General features: G+C 34.7%; 1 protein-coding gene across 1 annotated transcript in view; it reads left to right on the top strand.

The window, feature by feature from the left end:
• Window positions 1-17,523, top strand: part of IQCJ (IQ motif containing J) — a 195,640-nt gene that overhangs the window by 99,027 nt on the left and 79,090 nt on the right. The gene's annotated exons all lie outside the window — the stretch shown is intronic.

Genomic DNA, 17,523 nt, shown 5'->3' with positions numbered 1-17,523 from the left:
TGGCAATGTTGTTTGTGCTAATTATGTTATGTGGAATGCTATTCTAGGATTTGTAAATGCAGCAAGAGTATAAGAAATCCCTGTGTCTATTGTTAGATTTAGTAACTTATAAGGGAGGTTTATCGGAGGATCTTAGTGCTCTAGTACAGGAGTAGGGTTGAACAAGGTTACTTATAGCTGGACAGTTTTCAGGGTGGTGTAGGGTGGTATAGGCTAGTGTACGTTAACTGAGGGTTAAAAGATTAGATAGTTCCAACTAGTTTTGTTGGTTCAGTGATGTACAGTGATGAGATCTAGAGGGGAGGTTGAAGCCAAATCAGATGCTCAGAAATTCTTTCATTACACCAGGCAATTAAAATCTAGCTTAAATTTGTATATTTATTTTTGCACATCCATAACTCGACCCCACAAAAAAAATGTTTTCCAATTTCATGTTAAGTATTCTAAAAAAATTTAAACTAACCACTGGTGTAGTATACTTCTTTGCCTTTACTTATCCTGTTTACCAAGTCATTCATTAACTCCAAATATGGGTCTGCGATGGGGATAACCATCTAAGCTGTTCCTCCTTCTATTCTCAGGATCTTTTCTTTGACTTTCCTTAATGCATCATCCTCGCACTCTGCTTTTATAATATTTTCATAGCTTAACTATAAATCTGCCAAGTCAAAAACAATTTCATCAGTACACTAACATGAATTTGGCGGTATAGCCACTTCAGTTCACATGTATGCATGTTTCTTCTCCTCTTATTTCTTCTGCAAAAGGGAACTCATGCCAGTGACTTCCTTTTGCATTTGGTTTTAGTAATTACTTTATTTTTACCTCAGCAATTTCTGTCTCTGAGTACCTTCTAATGATCGTTACATTTCTAACTAGGCCTCTGCTTTGACTTTACACCCAGGACACTATTCAAGCTTCCTTTCTTCTCATAGTAAGCCTATCACTGTACATCCTTCCTTCTCTGACTCCGCACAAACAGCCTTCATTACTTTAATGGCTGGGCTCTTCTAAGAAGATTCCAAATCATGGACTGTGGGTCATCCCTTTCAATTTCTGCACTGTTGTCTTTCACTAACTAAAGCACTGGGGTTTCCTGATAAGACCCATTAATAGTTTGTGGTAATACGTCAGTCTCGTTCAGCCAAATTCAGATTTTAGTTGACACATATTTCCACAGTGTCTTAAACTGCAGGAAGTCTTGCCCTATTACAACACCATGTATTAAATCAGACATGAAGCAGTACTAGTGTGTCATATGATATGCCTTCCTTTCCCCTTGAAGAAATATTACATCCAGCAATCTTCTGTAATTTGTTTTGTTTACAGACATAACAATCCCTTAATAAGTGTGGTTTTACCACTAAACTCTGTTAGCCCTCTTAATTTCTTCCTGCCTATCAATGCCACAACTTAGTGTCACAGAGAACAATTACTTATTATACCATCTCCTATTTAAGGAGTAACATTAACACACAGCATTGATATATTTTCACTATCAGCATTTTATTGAGAAATTACATTTTGGTAGGCACAATATTTAATAAAGCCACACAAACAGAAAAAAGTCAAACCAAAAACACAAAATTACACCAGCACCTTTTCTTCTTTATTCAGCAACAGTGGTCTGGCACCTCGGCAGTTCGCCTTCAAGGATCACAGCACAACAAATTCAGCTGACTTATATATTATATAAACAGCCACTTAATAGGATCCAATGATTCAATAAAATTAATTTAAATAACAATCAGTATATACAAATAACAAATACTCTTTGTAAACTTGATTAATATTTTACAGTTATATAAATATACAAATATTATCACAGACTATCCATATATAATTATTATAAATATAAATATAAATAGCACAAACACTTAAGCATTTAATTCCCTACTTCTTGATTTAAGCCATGAGGCATTAAGGTTTGAAATTTAAATATCATTCTAGTTTCCAACTCAAGTAATTTACTAATATAATCACCCCGTCTAGGTAGAAAGGGTTTTGCAAGTTCACAAAAAAAATCCATAATCTAAACCCCCATGCATTTCATGAAAATGATTGGCTATAGGACTCAATTCATTATGATTCCTTACATCTCTAAGGTGCTCAAGAATCCATATTCTAACCATGCATTTGGTTTGTCCTATATACCATCTTATATTAGCATAAGTGCATCCCAGAATATACACCACCCCTGTTGATCTGCAATTAAAATAATATCTAAGATCAAATAACTTCCCATTAATTATAGAACCTGACAAATTTCTCACTCTGTTACATATACTGCAATGACCACAAGGGAATGTTCCTAAAAGTAAATCCGTATTGGGCCCCACAACAAAATTATAATTCAACAATTCCTTTAAATTGTTTCCCTTACTAAATGAAAATGTAGCATGTTTGGGGAATAGATGACCTATATTTTCATCCTCAGAAATAATATGCCAAAATCTCTTTATAATATTTACTGAAATATCAGAGAAAAGGAGAAAACTTTGTAACATAATACAACTTTTTGCTCACATCCCTGCCACTAGAAGGGCTTTTATCCCTAAGTCTGTTATTGCAATTGCTAGCTGGCATTGCTTGTGCTTTTAACCTGACATCCCCAAGCACAGCTTGCTTACATCTCAATAATTTATCCTCATTATAACCCCTCTCTTTTAATCTCCTCTCCACATTAGTCAATTCGACCACTTTCTAACTTTCATCACTCGTGTGATCCAACATTCTTTTAAATTCACCATAGGGCAATGAGTTCAATACGTGCTCTGGGTGCGTGCTAGTTGCATGTAAGAGCATATTAACGGAGGTTTGTTTCCTATATGGTTTAAAGCCTGTAGCTTCACCATCCCCATACAATGTCACATCCAAAAAATGAATGGCCTCCCTACCTAACTCATAAGAGATGGCCAAACTATATTCATTGCAGTTTAGGTTTTCAAAAAAATCCACAAAATCACAAATATCACCCTTACAAATAAATATAAGGTCATCAATAAATCACTTGCAAAACAAAACCTTGTTCTTATAAAAGGTATTAGGATATATGAATTTTTTCTCAAAAAAATCCCATGTATATTATAGCATATGAGGGTGCATAAGCGGCCCCCATTGCTGTGCCCTTTAACTGCAAGAAAAATTCATTTTTAAAGGAAAAATAGTTGTGGGTTAAACTAAACTCCAATAAACTAATCAAAAAAGTTGTTCTGGGATCATCACCCATCATGTCCATAATAGCTTCCAAACCCCATCTACTTTTTATGTTGGTATGTAATGACTTTGCATCGACAGTAACCCAGTAATAATCTCTTTGCCATTTAAACTTGGCCGACTCATTCAATAACTCTTGTGCATTTAAAATATGTGCAGGAACCTTACACAAATACTTTTTGAAGTGGAAATCAGGAAGCTGCCGACATTACTTAAATAGGAACCCAATCCTGAAATAATAGGCCTTCCAGGTGGCTTACTCAAATCTTTGTGAACCTTAGGTAAAGCATATATAATAGGGGTTATTGATTTCCTAACATATAACTTGTTAACATCCCTTTTGTCAAAAAACCCCAAGTGCTCACCCCTTTCCAATAATGCCAAAAGTTCTTTATTATAACTTATTACAGGATTCCCTGATAATCATTTATATTCATCTTCACATTTCAGTATATCGACTATCATTTCACAATACATTTGTTTATCCAAAATTACCCAGTTTCCACCTTTATCTGCACATTTAAATATAAACTCCATTTTTAACTGTTTTAAACTTTGCAGAGCTAACCACTCATTCTTAGTTAAATTGTATGACTTATTCTGCTTCAGAAACTTGCTGAAAGCAATAGAAATTTCCTTGTACACAATTGTTTGAAATAAAACAATGGCAGGTACATTTATAATAAGTACAAATTTACTCTCCACTGACAAATTAGGTAACTATAATTTGCCATACCCTGTGGTATAGCAAAAACTTTCAATACCAACATAATTTTCCAAGGGTTCAGAATCAGAATCATAGATGGAAACATTCATCAAATCCTCTTCAAGTATATTTTCATTCTCAATTTCATCAATAGCATTACTTTCCAAACTTCTTTGTGCATTTTTTTCAAAATATACACACAAAAACAACTTCCTACAAAATGCTTTGAGTTCAAAATACAAATCAACGAAAGAGGGTATAAATGTAGGCACACATTTACTGCCTTTAAACAATGCAGCCGTCATTTCATTAGAAAGGCTAAGTTTAGAAAAATTAATAAAATACATTCCTTGTGATTGTACTCCCAAATTACTACTAAAGTGTCCATTATTTAAAGCGGTTTCTTCCCTTTCTTCTTCCTCTCCCATGATTCATCTGGTTAGGCTGAAAGGAATGGCTAATATTTGCAGTTACTGTCTGGTTGGTATCTTCAACTTCGGAAACCAAAGACACAGTAAAGGAGACAATTTTTTGGCCATCTTGTTAAGTAGAGGATGTTGACACACTCCAGTGCTTCTGGCTGTTGTTTCTAACCTTTGACCTACTTTGTGATGACACACTGCCAGGAAAACAGCACATTGGTCTCATAGTCTCTCATATCGGGTAAGAGCTTGTTTCTCTTACGCTGAATGATTTCTGCTTCAAGTTTTGAAACTTTCTCACGTATAGAGGACATCTCTACCCTGTAACAGGATTCCTCCACCACCTCATCCTGTAGTTGCAAGATCTCCCCTTTCAGCTTCTCATGTGCCCTCATATTGCGCTTAATTAAAATACAAAGCCAACTTAAGGTGCACTGTAAGGAGACCTGTTTCCAGTCCTCGAACAAGTCATTTTCCTCTTCAGAAAAATTAGTAGCTGGTAAACGATCAATACCTAATCCCCTAAGGTTGCTAAGTTCAAGCTCACATACTTTTCAAGAAGATATATTTATATCTATAATAATTATATATGAATAGTCTGTGATAATATTTGTATATTATATAAATGTAAAATATTAATCAAGATTACAAAGGGTATTTGTGTATACTGATTGTTATTTAAATTAATTTAATTGAATTATTGGATCCTATTAAGTGGCTGCTTGTATAATATATAAGTCAGCTGAATTTTTTGTGCTGTGATCCTTGAAGGCGAACTGCCGAGGTGCCAGATCACTGTTGCTGAATAAAGAAGAAAAGGTGCTGGCGTAATTTTGTGTATTAGGCACAATATTTACTTTGTTATTGTCAGCATGCTAGACCATATTTCTGATAGGTACAGAATTTCTATTGCTAAACATTTTGTTTATAAACAACCCCCCTTCACATCTTAAACATAATATTTCAGTTGCTGACATTTTTACATATTCACTGCCATCTGCACATTCTTAGGCTTATGTTGGTCAGTTTAAAACAATATTGCATTATCTGGTAAGATTTAAATTAGTGCAATAAGTTTATCGATACTCTTGGGGTCACCCTGAAAAGCCCATGTATGTAAATTATTAAGTTCTTTTGAACTTATCAACTGCCAGGATGTCTTTCATTTTACTTTCACTTTTTCTGTTCCCTTCTGGTTCATATATAAGTTTAAAATAAACTTTAAATCAGACATTTGTGCTCTTACCATCTTACTAGAACTAAACATCCATTTGAAAAGTTCCATATCTTATGTTTCAGAAGGCCAATGAGCTCTAACAAGTAGTATGTTTTTAGTTTCTGATTGCCTATATAAAAGTACCTTTCATGTCCATATAGGCCTCAAGTGCTTCCCTGTAAGCTGTGATGATAATGCTTAAGTCCACTCAGGCAGTCCGTTTTCTCTTGTGGCATATTGCTCAAAAGCAGCAAGGTATGTTTCAATGCTATCTTCCTTAATCAGCTTCTTTAGTGATGTTTGATGTGGTCAGCACAGTTACAATCAATTTCACCTGTTCCTGGAGACTGACTAGATTTATGCCTGTAGTCTGGGTCTACATTATGCCAGAGAAACGGCATTACAGCGAATGCCGTTTTGCCAACACATACAGACCGAAATCGGAAAAGAGCGAAAGCTCAGGTCAGTGATTTCTTTCCCAGGGAAAGAATCACTTGGCCTTAGCGATGACATTGCCCTTTAACCGACTGTAGTGCAATCTCGGAGTTGGTATATTTAGTTAGGGGGGTGTGGGGGGCTGTAGCCTCACTCTTCTCCTGACGAGTCATCACATATTGACCTATACTTGTATTTATTTGCCTAGGATTCTTTATGAATTTTTCCATGATTTCCAAAGTTTTTTTTGCTGGGGGCAAGCCCACCTACACCTCCCTACAACCCCTGTTAATTAAATATACCAAATCCGAGACTACACTACAGTGGAGACAGTGCAAAATCCCCAGTCCCCACTGTACTACAATCACTGCTAAAGAAGCTCATGTAACATTATATGACATTCTGCAGTTTGATGATGTGAGCATGACATTTAGCCTTTTGATTATTTGCAGTGTTGATCATATGAAGTGTACCCATAAATAATAGTGAAGGGCATTTTGTCGAATCATGTCTTCTTCAAAGCATGAATTGCTGTGAGCTCATCAGATGGTATGATTTGTATAGTTTTCACTTTTGAGAAATACTGTGCCATCTCAAGAGTTTCAATATATAAAGTTACATGGGTGTGGGCAGCTGCAGTGGAGTTTGCAGTCTGCAAAAAAAAAAAAAACAAACAAAAAAATAAAGAAAAAACACTTTTCTGTGGTTTTCTTTTGATGTTTTCTGCATTTTTTATGTTTGGCATTTGGCAGTGCACTTGTATATATATATATATATATATATATATATATATATATATATATATATATATATATATATTTTTTTTTAGATATTACAGTAGACCCTCAGCTAAAAGATGTAATAAAAAGTCAGATCTCATATTCTTTATAGGTATTTCATGTTTATCTATAACCTTGGAGCATAATTAATAGCTTGCATGCACAATTGGCACATTGTTAAATGCTGTTAAAGTTCCTTTAAATCCACCTTATTTATGCTTCTCACTAGCAGTTATAGTAAAGATTCAGACACTGCACATGCAAAACACAGACTCTTACACCTGCCCAAAACATATTAGGCTGATTAAAGTGACACTTTAAGCCAAAGTGTATAGAATTAGAGGTGGAAAAAATTGAAATATTGACCATATTTATCATTCACTATAATGTAAAAAGTATCCTGACACAATACAGACAGAAAAAAGTATGCTCAGAAAACTAAATATACCCCTAGAAATTAAATTTGTTGTTTCTAAAGTGTAGAAAAGTTAAACTAGAAATACAGAATAAAATACTGAGACAAATTCAAAAAGATTACCATGTGGTGTAAACCTGGTGTACACGTTGCAGTAACCTTTTCTGATTCAGAGATGGCTCTACCACTGTGCTGCGGGACTAGCTTTGGCTGTAACTGTGAAATAACTTAAGTAAGTAATCAGAGAATGAGCGAATAAACAAGGAATGAATGAATAAATAGACTACTAACACAGAGCATTAATATTTTGAAGTGCTCATTTTATGTTGTTTACAAAAAAACCAAGTAAAGCACAAAATAACCAACAAAAACAAAATCCAAGCCAAAGCAGGAGATAAAAAAACCAACAGCAATAGCGTACTTCAATTTTAATGCCCGCTTTCGTCACAAGACTACCTCAGAATGCAAAGAAAATCACTACCAACAACCCTTAAATATTCACACTAATTACATACATATAATTAACAATTAATTAAAAATAATTAATTTAATAAAACACAGACACTTGCAAATATTGTTAAATATACATTGTTTAGTTAAATAAGCAAGAACCTAGTGTCGCTATCTTTGTCAACGTGTAACTTCCTATATTTTAAAAAACATTTTACGTTAATGGTGTCATTCAGTCCCGGAAATTTTTCTGAATGCAACCGAATTTGCCAAATAGTCTCACGTTGTTCCAAATAGTTTTTGTAATCCCCTTCTCTTAAATCAGAATGTACAATTTCTAAAACAGAGAATAATTTCTAAAACAGAGAATAAAAATTTTTTAAAAAAGGTACAGACAACTGAATGCTTAAAAAGAGCACTGTTTTCATCACTGCTTCTTATGCTGTAAATATGCTCCCTTATCCTAGTTTTAAGGCATCTGGTCGTCATACCAACATAAAAAGCTGAGCAACCTGAACACAGACTAATGTAAACAACCCCCTTAGAATTGCAATCAACATAACCAGGAACCTTAAAGGTTCTATCAATAGTTTCTATCCTGATGTAGGGACCTTCAGAAATAAACCTACACATGTCAGGTATAACAACAATGCATACCAACTTTGCTTGTATATAAATTAGTTTGGTTGAAATCATGAAATTCCAAAGTTTTCTTCAAATTATTGTGGTTCCTAAAAACAAAAGAAGGTTGGTTCCCCAGAATTTTTTGTATGTCATTGTTGCCATTTATTATCCTCCAGTTGTTAGTGACAATTTGCCTAATCTGGCCCCCATCAGAACTAATGTCTAATGAACATATAATGTGTTTATTGATGTCATTCTGTTTGTCAAAATTGTTGACAGTGGTGACTGACGAAGTAGGGTAATCTAATAAAGCTTTAAACGAAGTAGAACGTCTGCTTAAAATCTCATCTCTTAACTTAAATAGTTCAATAATTCTGTATCCTCTCTGACTGAATAAAATAATAATAATATTAAATTCATCAGTAAGGTCACAAAATTTAGAAGTCATGCGACTGGCTCTTATGAGTTGACCACAAGGAATATTTTTAATGACATGCCTGGGGTGGTTGCTAAGGTGATGTAGGTACCCATTTGTAAAAGTTTCTTTACGGTAAATCCTACTATGAAATCTGAGTTCGGTTTCATCCCAATAAAGAAACACATCCAAAAAATTGGCCTGCAACCCTACACACCCCTTGGTAAATTTCAAGTAATCAGAAGATGAATTAATTTCTGAAATTAACATGTCAACAGTGGAAGAATCACCTTCTATTACAAAAAATAAATCGTCAATAAAACGACAATAAAACTTAATGTGAAACCTCCTGTTTAAAATAGGCATGAATTCAAACTCCCACCAAGCCATGACTAGATTAGCAAAGGCTGGTGCAGCAGGAGACCCCATGGCCACCCCCTTCTTTTGTCTATAATAAGTTTGTCCCAATAAGAAAAAAATATTTTCCAAAATAATTTCCAAAAATAGCCTAATGGTGGAAATAGCATTTCTAGTCAACCCAATATTCTTTTTGAGCAAAAAATCACAAACAGCATCTATTCCTAAAGTATGAGGAATGCATGTATATAAAGAGACAACATCAATAGTAAAAATAATGTGCCTCAGGGGATCAAAGCCACCATCCTGCAAAAATAACCCAAATTTGCTTAAAAAATGCCATGAATCTTTAACAAATGAAATTTCACTAGCCAAAATAGGCCCCAACACAGCATCAATCACAAGAGAAATTCCCTCAGTTACAGAATGTGGTGAAGAGACAATAGGTCTAAGAGGAGGATCATTTATGTTCTTATGTGTTTTAGGTATACCAAAAATAACCCCTATGCGTGGCTCTTGAACTGTACAAAAGTCGTAAATATCAAGAGTAATATCGCCAGTCATGAAAAGTGCGTATAACTCAGAATGAATAAAACGCACCCTGCGTTTAATTTCATGAAGGCTAATAATCTCATACTCATCACCGTTATTAATAATATCCAACATTTTATTGTTGTAAGCCTCTTGGCTCATGATAACAATATTGCCCCCCTTGTCACTTTTCATAAATCTGAAATCTTTACAAAGTGATTTTAGATTTTTGAGGGCCATTCTTTCTTCGCTGTTCAAATTATTAGTGGTATAACTTCTGTTATTCAAAACTTGGGTAATGTCCTGAATACATTGTTCCTCAAAGACCTTGATGGTATGATGCAGGTGAGGGGTAAAATCTGAGGGTTTAATTAAAACCTTTCTTCTTTGCTCTTTATCTGATAAAGAATTCATCAAATAAAATAAATTCAATTTTCTGGTGAATTTCTTTATGTCAATAATGGTTTTACTAAAATTGGCCCTAGAAGTTGGAATAAAATTCAAACCATATTTTAAAATTCTAACTTCACAATCAGAAAAGCAATGCTCAGTCAAGTTAATAATACTAAATTGATCTAACATTCCATCTAAGTCTCGTCCCCTGATGAGTTCGACCCTAGAAAGGTCCGACTCCTGGTCAAAACAGTATTCCTGCTGTTGTTGTGATTGGTTCTCTTGTTGAAAAAAGAAGAAGAAACAGTTGAAATGTTAGCAGAAATGTTTGTCCCAGTTCTGACTTTAGGTCTAACTGACCCGTTAACATTTAAAGTGTCTCCAATGCTTTCCTTGTCATTGTTATTGATATTCACTGTTTTCTCAACATTAGCATCACTATTACTTGAAAGATTGTCATTGCATTCATTTTCAAGAGTGGTACTAACAGTTTTAGTGCTCCGCTGGCAGTCGGCATGGTCACCGTTATCAACAATGACCTGCTCAGCACCTAATGGTGCTGATTCACTAAGCCCAGAAGCAACAGTACTGTAATTTCTTTTGCCCCAAGCATTAAAGGTAGATGAACGAGTGTAATTCCCTTTAATGGTGGAAGCGTTCCCTCTGTTAGCAAAATTGCTGTATGCACTGTGGTTTTCCATAAGAAGTAAGATCACGAGTCAATTTAAGTTGTTTGCGGCTGGTAACTTCAGCCGTGTGTTGCTCAAGCTCTTCATGAACAACCTCAAAGAATTCACTGGCGTTAATTTCACCTAACAAGTTCTTTAGTTCACTTTCAACAGACACAATTTCCTCCATTAAATCGCTCATTTTACCAAAGTTGTTATCAATGAGCAATTTCAAAAAATCAATGCCAGCGTTGTTGAAAAAGTTAGTTAAAGTTTTAAAAAAAGGTAAATTAGCAGTAACACCATTAGGGCATTTAAAAAATCTCAGTCCCTTAGGGACTATACTCAACTCAATGCATCGCTTAAAGTAACAGTTTTCTAAATCTAATGAGCGGTATCTCTTTAGTAACCTCAATAAGAGACCGCGTTTGTTGTTAATGTCTGCAGAGTTAAGCGGTTGGCAAAATTTACCTGTGTTGCCAAATGGATTCAATACCTCGTCCAAGAACGATTGTACTGTCCTGCAACCAGCAATGTTTTCCGATAATGGTTTCCTCCGCGAAGAAGACGCCGCAACTCGACAATAATCCCTTTCGCGTTTGTCTGCTATTTCCAAAACAGTATCCAGCTCCTGGAAAGATGAATCAGGACTGGAAGAGTTTGCCCCGTTGGCGCTAATGGGTCTCACGTCAGCGCGTTCCTTCTTATTGGCTCTCGAGACCAAAATCTTAAGGGAGCTCTGTATATCCAATAAAGTAGCAGTTAATAAATTGTTTAAAGTTGTAACTTCTGATGTCGGTGTAGGATGAACCAACAAGTTCAATAATTCTTCATCTCCGGCTTCAGACATTGCTTCAAAGAACCAAAAAAACCAAGTAAAGCACAAAATAACCAACAAAAACAAAATCCAAGCCAAAGCAGGAGATAAAAAAACCAACAGCAATAGCGTACTTCAATTTTAATGCCCGCTTTCGTCACAAGACTACCTCAGAATGCAAAGAAAATCACTACCAACAACCCTTAAATAGGGCATTTTGTCGAACCATGTCTTCTTCAAAGCATGAATTGCTGTGAGCTCATCAGATGGTATGATTTGTATAGTTTTCACTTTTGAGAAATACTGTGCCATCTCAAGAGTTTCAATATATAAAGTTACATGGGTGTGGGCAGCTGCAGTGGAGTTTGCAGTCTGCAAAAAAAAAAAAACAAACAAAAAAATAAAGAAAAAACACTTTTCTGTGGTTTTCTTTTGATGTTTTCTGCATTTTTTATGTTTGGCATTTGGCAGTGCACTTGTGTGTATATATATATATATATATATATATATATATATATATATTTTTTTTTTTTTAGATATTACAGTAGACCCTCAGCTAAAAGATGTAATAAAAAGTCAGATCTCATATTCTTTATAGGTATTTCATGTTTATCTAGAGCCTTGGAGCATAATTAATAGCTTGCATGCACCATTGGCACATTGTTAAATGCTGTTAAAGTTCCTTTAAATCCACCTTATTTATGCTTCTCACTAGAAGTTATAGTAAAGATTCAGACACTGCACATGCAAAACACAGACTCTTACACCTGCCCAAAACATATTAGGCTGATTAAAGTGACACTTTAAGCCAAAGTGTATAGAATTAGAGGTGGAAAAAAGTGAAATATTGACCGTATTTATCATTCACTATAATGTAAAAAGTATCCTGACACAATGCAGACAGAAAAAAGTATGCTCAGAAAACTAAATATACCCCTAGAAATTAAATTTGTTGTTTCTAAAGTGTAGAAAAGTTAAACTAGAAATACAGAATAAAATACTGAGACAAATTCAAAAAGATTACCATGTGGTGTAAACCTGGTGTACACGTTGCAGTAACCTTTTCTGATTCAGAGATGGCTCTACCACTGTGCTGCGGGACTAGCTTTGGCTGTAACTGTGAAATAACTTAAGTAAGTAATCAGAGAATGAGCGAATAAACAAGGAATGAATGAATAAATAGACTACTAACACAGAGCATTAATATTTTGAAGTGCTCATTTTATGTTGTTTACATGTTAAAAGGTCCAGTGATGGAAATCCACACGGTTAAATTTTTAGGAGCAGACAAGCAAACCAGGATGTCATTAAGGGATGATTTACAACGCAGATTATATTTTTCTCTCTTCTTCTATTTGGGGTGCTAGGATTAGATATCAGGTTATAAAAGTAATATGAGAAGTCCACAGCTGTTAAGTCGGCAATGAGTTTAAATGTGAGTTAGAATTCATACTTTTCATGATGTTAGAATTGTTTTTTTTCTCCATTCCAGAACCTTGGTAGAAAGCGAGATAAATTTGGCTTGAGGGTATTGATTTTTGGGTGGAGGTTAATTAGTATATTTTGGTGGTAATTTATGACTGTTCTACAATGTTGGAGTGATTGTGGATGTTTGCATACTTCATATTTTTTCTGCTGGACATCCCTTTTGCTTATGGCCAGTATTATAGTAGTGAATACCCAGAAGTATACTTTTTTGATGGAACCAAGAGACCTGATTTCAGCTAAAGTGTATTTGTTCAATCTTTTTCTTTTGAGAAGTAATAGGAGTAGGTTGTTCATGTCTACCTTATGTGGAGATTTCGAAGTTAGGACTTCAGTGATTGTGGGAATCCTCTATATATGTTGAGCTTTCTACTACATATAACAACAATGGACAGTTAATAACACAACTAAATAAAATGTCAACAGATTTTCCATTGCTTAAGCTAGATTTCGTTATACAGTTTAGGGTAGTACCAATTCTGCTTTTGGGATTTTTCAGATTCTGACAGTAAGAGATAATAGCTGAATTTTGCTATATACAATATTTGTGGGTGAGAAAATGGATCTGGTTTCTTTACCTAGTCTTTGGTGACATCACCCAGTATTAAGGTTTCTGAATTTATACCTAGGAAGAGTAATTGCAGGGATTATCCTAATTGGTCACACACATTTTTTTTTTTTAGATATGGAGTTAGGCAATCTTTAAAGGTTTAGATGGCTGTGTCATTATGGGAGCAATGCTATATTATCTTCCTAATGCTGAATTAGGAATGACAGAGAGCTTAAAAAAGTATATCAGAATGTCTTTATGTAGTATAATTATAACAGATATGATAACCATCATGGCTAACCCAAGCTTCTTTATTGTCATTATCTCTGGAGTATAATGCATTATTTCCAAATTGTGGTTTCATTACATAGAGTTTGGTAGTTAATATTAGCTTATTTTGAGTTATATGGCTTCATTAGATGATTGTTATTTAGGAGATAAAATTAGATAGCTTGGTTGAGGGGACACACACTTTTGTTTATATACTAATAGGTTTGCTATAATTGCTTACTTAGCAATTTGATTTGTATCCTTGTTTTATGTGCATGTTGGTGTTTCTGTTTACTGAGGTAGTTTGCTGTTTGTTCATATGTTCAAAGGTTCATAAGTAAGTACTAGATAAGCAGTCCACAGACCGTTACAAGCCTAGGCAAAAGCTGATATTTAAAAGTTCCCTCGAGCCTCAAGGAGTGCAGTGCAAGATAACATGATGAAGAATTTGAGGCTGTCTATCCAAATTTCGTGGTTTGCCTTGAAGGTGGCAAGGGTGCTAATCTATTTGACATGTAATGGAAAATGTTTGTTCCTGAGCTGACCGATACACTGAGATATATCTCAATCACAACAGTGTGTTTTATTTATTTCAGCTTAATTTTTGGTTTTCTAACACCATGATAGAAATGGACCACATTGCTAAACCAAAGTATGATTAAAGTTCGTGAAATTAGTAGGGTTTCAGTCTTTGATGTTAGCCAGCAGTGCTCTTCACAACACCTGCAATGTGCCCAGAATGACTCCTTCTGCAGTTCGTATGGAGTTATACGTATCGATAGCATATCTAAATAAGACTGTAAATTCTTTTTTATGAGACCCGTTGCTCCTACTACTTTTGGAATTGTCTGGGTATCCTTTTTCCAAATTGCCCTCATTTCTGCATACAAATCCTGGTATTTTATGACTTTGTGTCTCTCTGTATGTCTGCATCTTATTTATCTGTTAGACTCCTCACGTGAATCCATAGATTTGAGACAATATCTATATGCCTTACTCTATAGCTGACAGTGTAATCGTTGCATGAATTTACTGAATGTCTAGGTATAAGTGATTGCTGAATACTACAGAATTTGAAGCTGTTGTTTGTTGTTAATACAGACTATTTCTGCAGAGTGATGCATAATGTAATAACAGCAAGCAGGAAGAGAAATAAGAGAAATGCAGCAGTGATTGGAAGGGCATTTTACTACATCAGTGATCATAATTTGGTTGAATTTTTCATAGCAGAACATTTACTCTGACTCTCTTAAAATGTATATTTGAAGTTAGTGTGTTCATTTTAATGCACTTAGAGACAATGAAGTGTGCCCAGGTAATTATTTATAAGGATTCCAACAGCACTTTGGTGAGCATTTATGGCAGAACCATGAGAGCACTTTAATGACATCTGCATTTTTAGAGCAAACACTTTTTTAGGACTGCTGTAAGGCCATTTTATTTGAGTTGTGACCACATACCTTTTGACACTACAGTAACCCTTAGCCTGTGCCATTATGGAGTGAAGCACAAGGAAAGTTAAAGTAAAATGCTGCTTCATGTTTTAACACAGGGAAGGGAGGAATTGTTGCCAGGCAAGAAAGGAGGTTTTGTTGTGGTTGCTGATACTGGTTGCATGTCTACATTCAAGGGGTGGTTGTAGTGTTCCTTTAGCAGATGGCCAGTAACTATTCATGTTTTTCTAAGATCCAAGATTAATTCTGCTCTTTGTCTAGCCAATGAATATGTAGAGCAGCAGACAGTCAAGCACTGATAACTAGAATTAGAGGCCTGTAATTGGCAATAAAAGTAAAAAAAAAAATACATTATAGTGCCATCTTATTATGAAAGTCAAAACTTGCTACTTCTGTACATAGGTAAGATTATGCATATTCTGGATTTGTAGTATATGATACCATTTCTTCCCAGTTTCCCAGCCAAATGAGGCTGTGCAATAATGAGGACATTAGTGGCCAAAACAAACAACAATAAATGGCTTTATAGTTCCTTGGTTATAGAAAATCAGTGACTAATTCTTAATGTTTGGGAAGTGCTACTGGATTTGCATGCAAAGTTTTAATAGAATTTTCACTTTTCAGAATGGCTTCTTTAATAGCAAAATTTGAGTGATGTCACTGTAAGAGCTTCATCAGACACCTAAATGTACCACATATTTACTCAGTGCATGCATCTTTAGGTCATATGACATTCTATTAAGATCACTTGGTTACAATTAGCAAAAAAATACAACCTCTATTTAAAAAACGTTTCATGAATCAAAATGCAGCTGAACAATGCAAATAGTGAAACAGTCAATAAGTAAAATTAAACTAATAATAATCATTACTATGGAGAACTGGATTTGAAAAAAAATATTTGATATTAACTGATTTAATTTGAACATCAAAGGTGAAACATTAAGCTTGAATTGTCAGGCAAAGGCTTTTTTCTTTAAAGAAATGTCATAGTCACCTTCCCATCTACTTTAACTTGATAAAGCCAATACATTTCTCATTATGTCTGTCGCATCTCTCAGTGGTACAGATTGCCACAAATGTCCAGATTTTTGCCTCATATTTTGGTCCATTTTTCATAAAATTGTGGTTTTCTGGCCAATTAGTGAGAAATCATTAAAGACTGGAGGTTAGAAAATAATGACAGATATTTGAATTTCAAACTTCATACCCTTTAGAAAATTCATGCTAATGCAAAACGTGTTACTCTATCAACTTTCTAGGTTTGTAAGAGCAATATTTAAAAAATGTCCCTAGTTTTGGGGCGTTGTCCCACTTTTATTTATGGCTTTGTCCAGATTTTTTGCTCTAAGAGGTTGAGAGGTATGATCAACATATATTTATTGACTATATCTGCTTCTTGAAGATTGGTCCAGAAGAGCTCTTATTCCTTTGTCAAATTAGGATGACATTGAGGAGGCATAGCTGTGAGATGCTGATGGCAGTGAGTTTTCTTTAAGCCTTTACTTTATTAATAGAGCTATACTCCCCGTGTAGGAATGTGAACTGAAGGTACTGTTTGTTTTGTTAATAGAAATATTGATACTGCTGTCTCATTACCCACTAACAATAACAATTTGAAGAATGTTCTACAAGATTGTCTAACAATGCTTCTTAAACGTCTTGAAACTGGAGTACATGAACAGTGGGACATATTAACACTGTGGCTCTGGAATCTTTAAGAAGGGTAAATGCTGTACAGGAAAAATCCCTGCTTTCAGGCATGCTTTAACAATAATATTGTTCCATGTGAAGTTAATGTTGACCCCCCCCCCCCCCCGTAAGATGTATATTATGGATTTGATACAGGAGTGTTTGTTCACGTATGAGAAGGTAAGCAAAGAATGTAAGCTTTTGTAAAGTGGAGCTGCTGGCTTTCTGAAATGAAGTTGATGTAATATAAACACAATTGAATGAATCTGACATGTTTGTCACAGTTTTAAAGACATTTATCAGAGAAACTTTAAGAAGGAGATCAGTATTAAAGCAATCAAACTGAAAAATGTATGAATACTGAAAGGAAATTCAGAAAAATGGAGTCTTCCAGTAGGAGAACAAAAGCAATCAGTCAACATTCATTTTTCCTTCCAGTCCAATAAATAGCAAAACTTTTTAAAATAACATTTAATGTAGAGGTTTCACCTATGTATACATAGGGGGATACCAGGGTTTTCAACAAGGTCTCTTAACATACCAGTTCTGCAGGATAACAAATGTTGGAAATGAGTGTTTAAAGAAAGGTGAAAGTGATTCAACAACTTAAGTACACCCAAAGGTAAGA

This window comes from Protopterus annectens, chromosome 4.part1, assembly GCF_019279795.1.
Source record: "Protopterus annectens isolate FY-2018-M chromosome 4.part1, PAN1.0, whole genome shotgun sequence".
NCBI lineage: Eukaryota > Metazoa > Chordata > Ceratodontiformes > Protopteridae > Protopterus > Protopterus annectens.
Note: the sequence above shows the minus strand (reverse complement) of the source record. Positions and strands in the feature narration are given on the sequence as shown.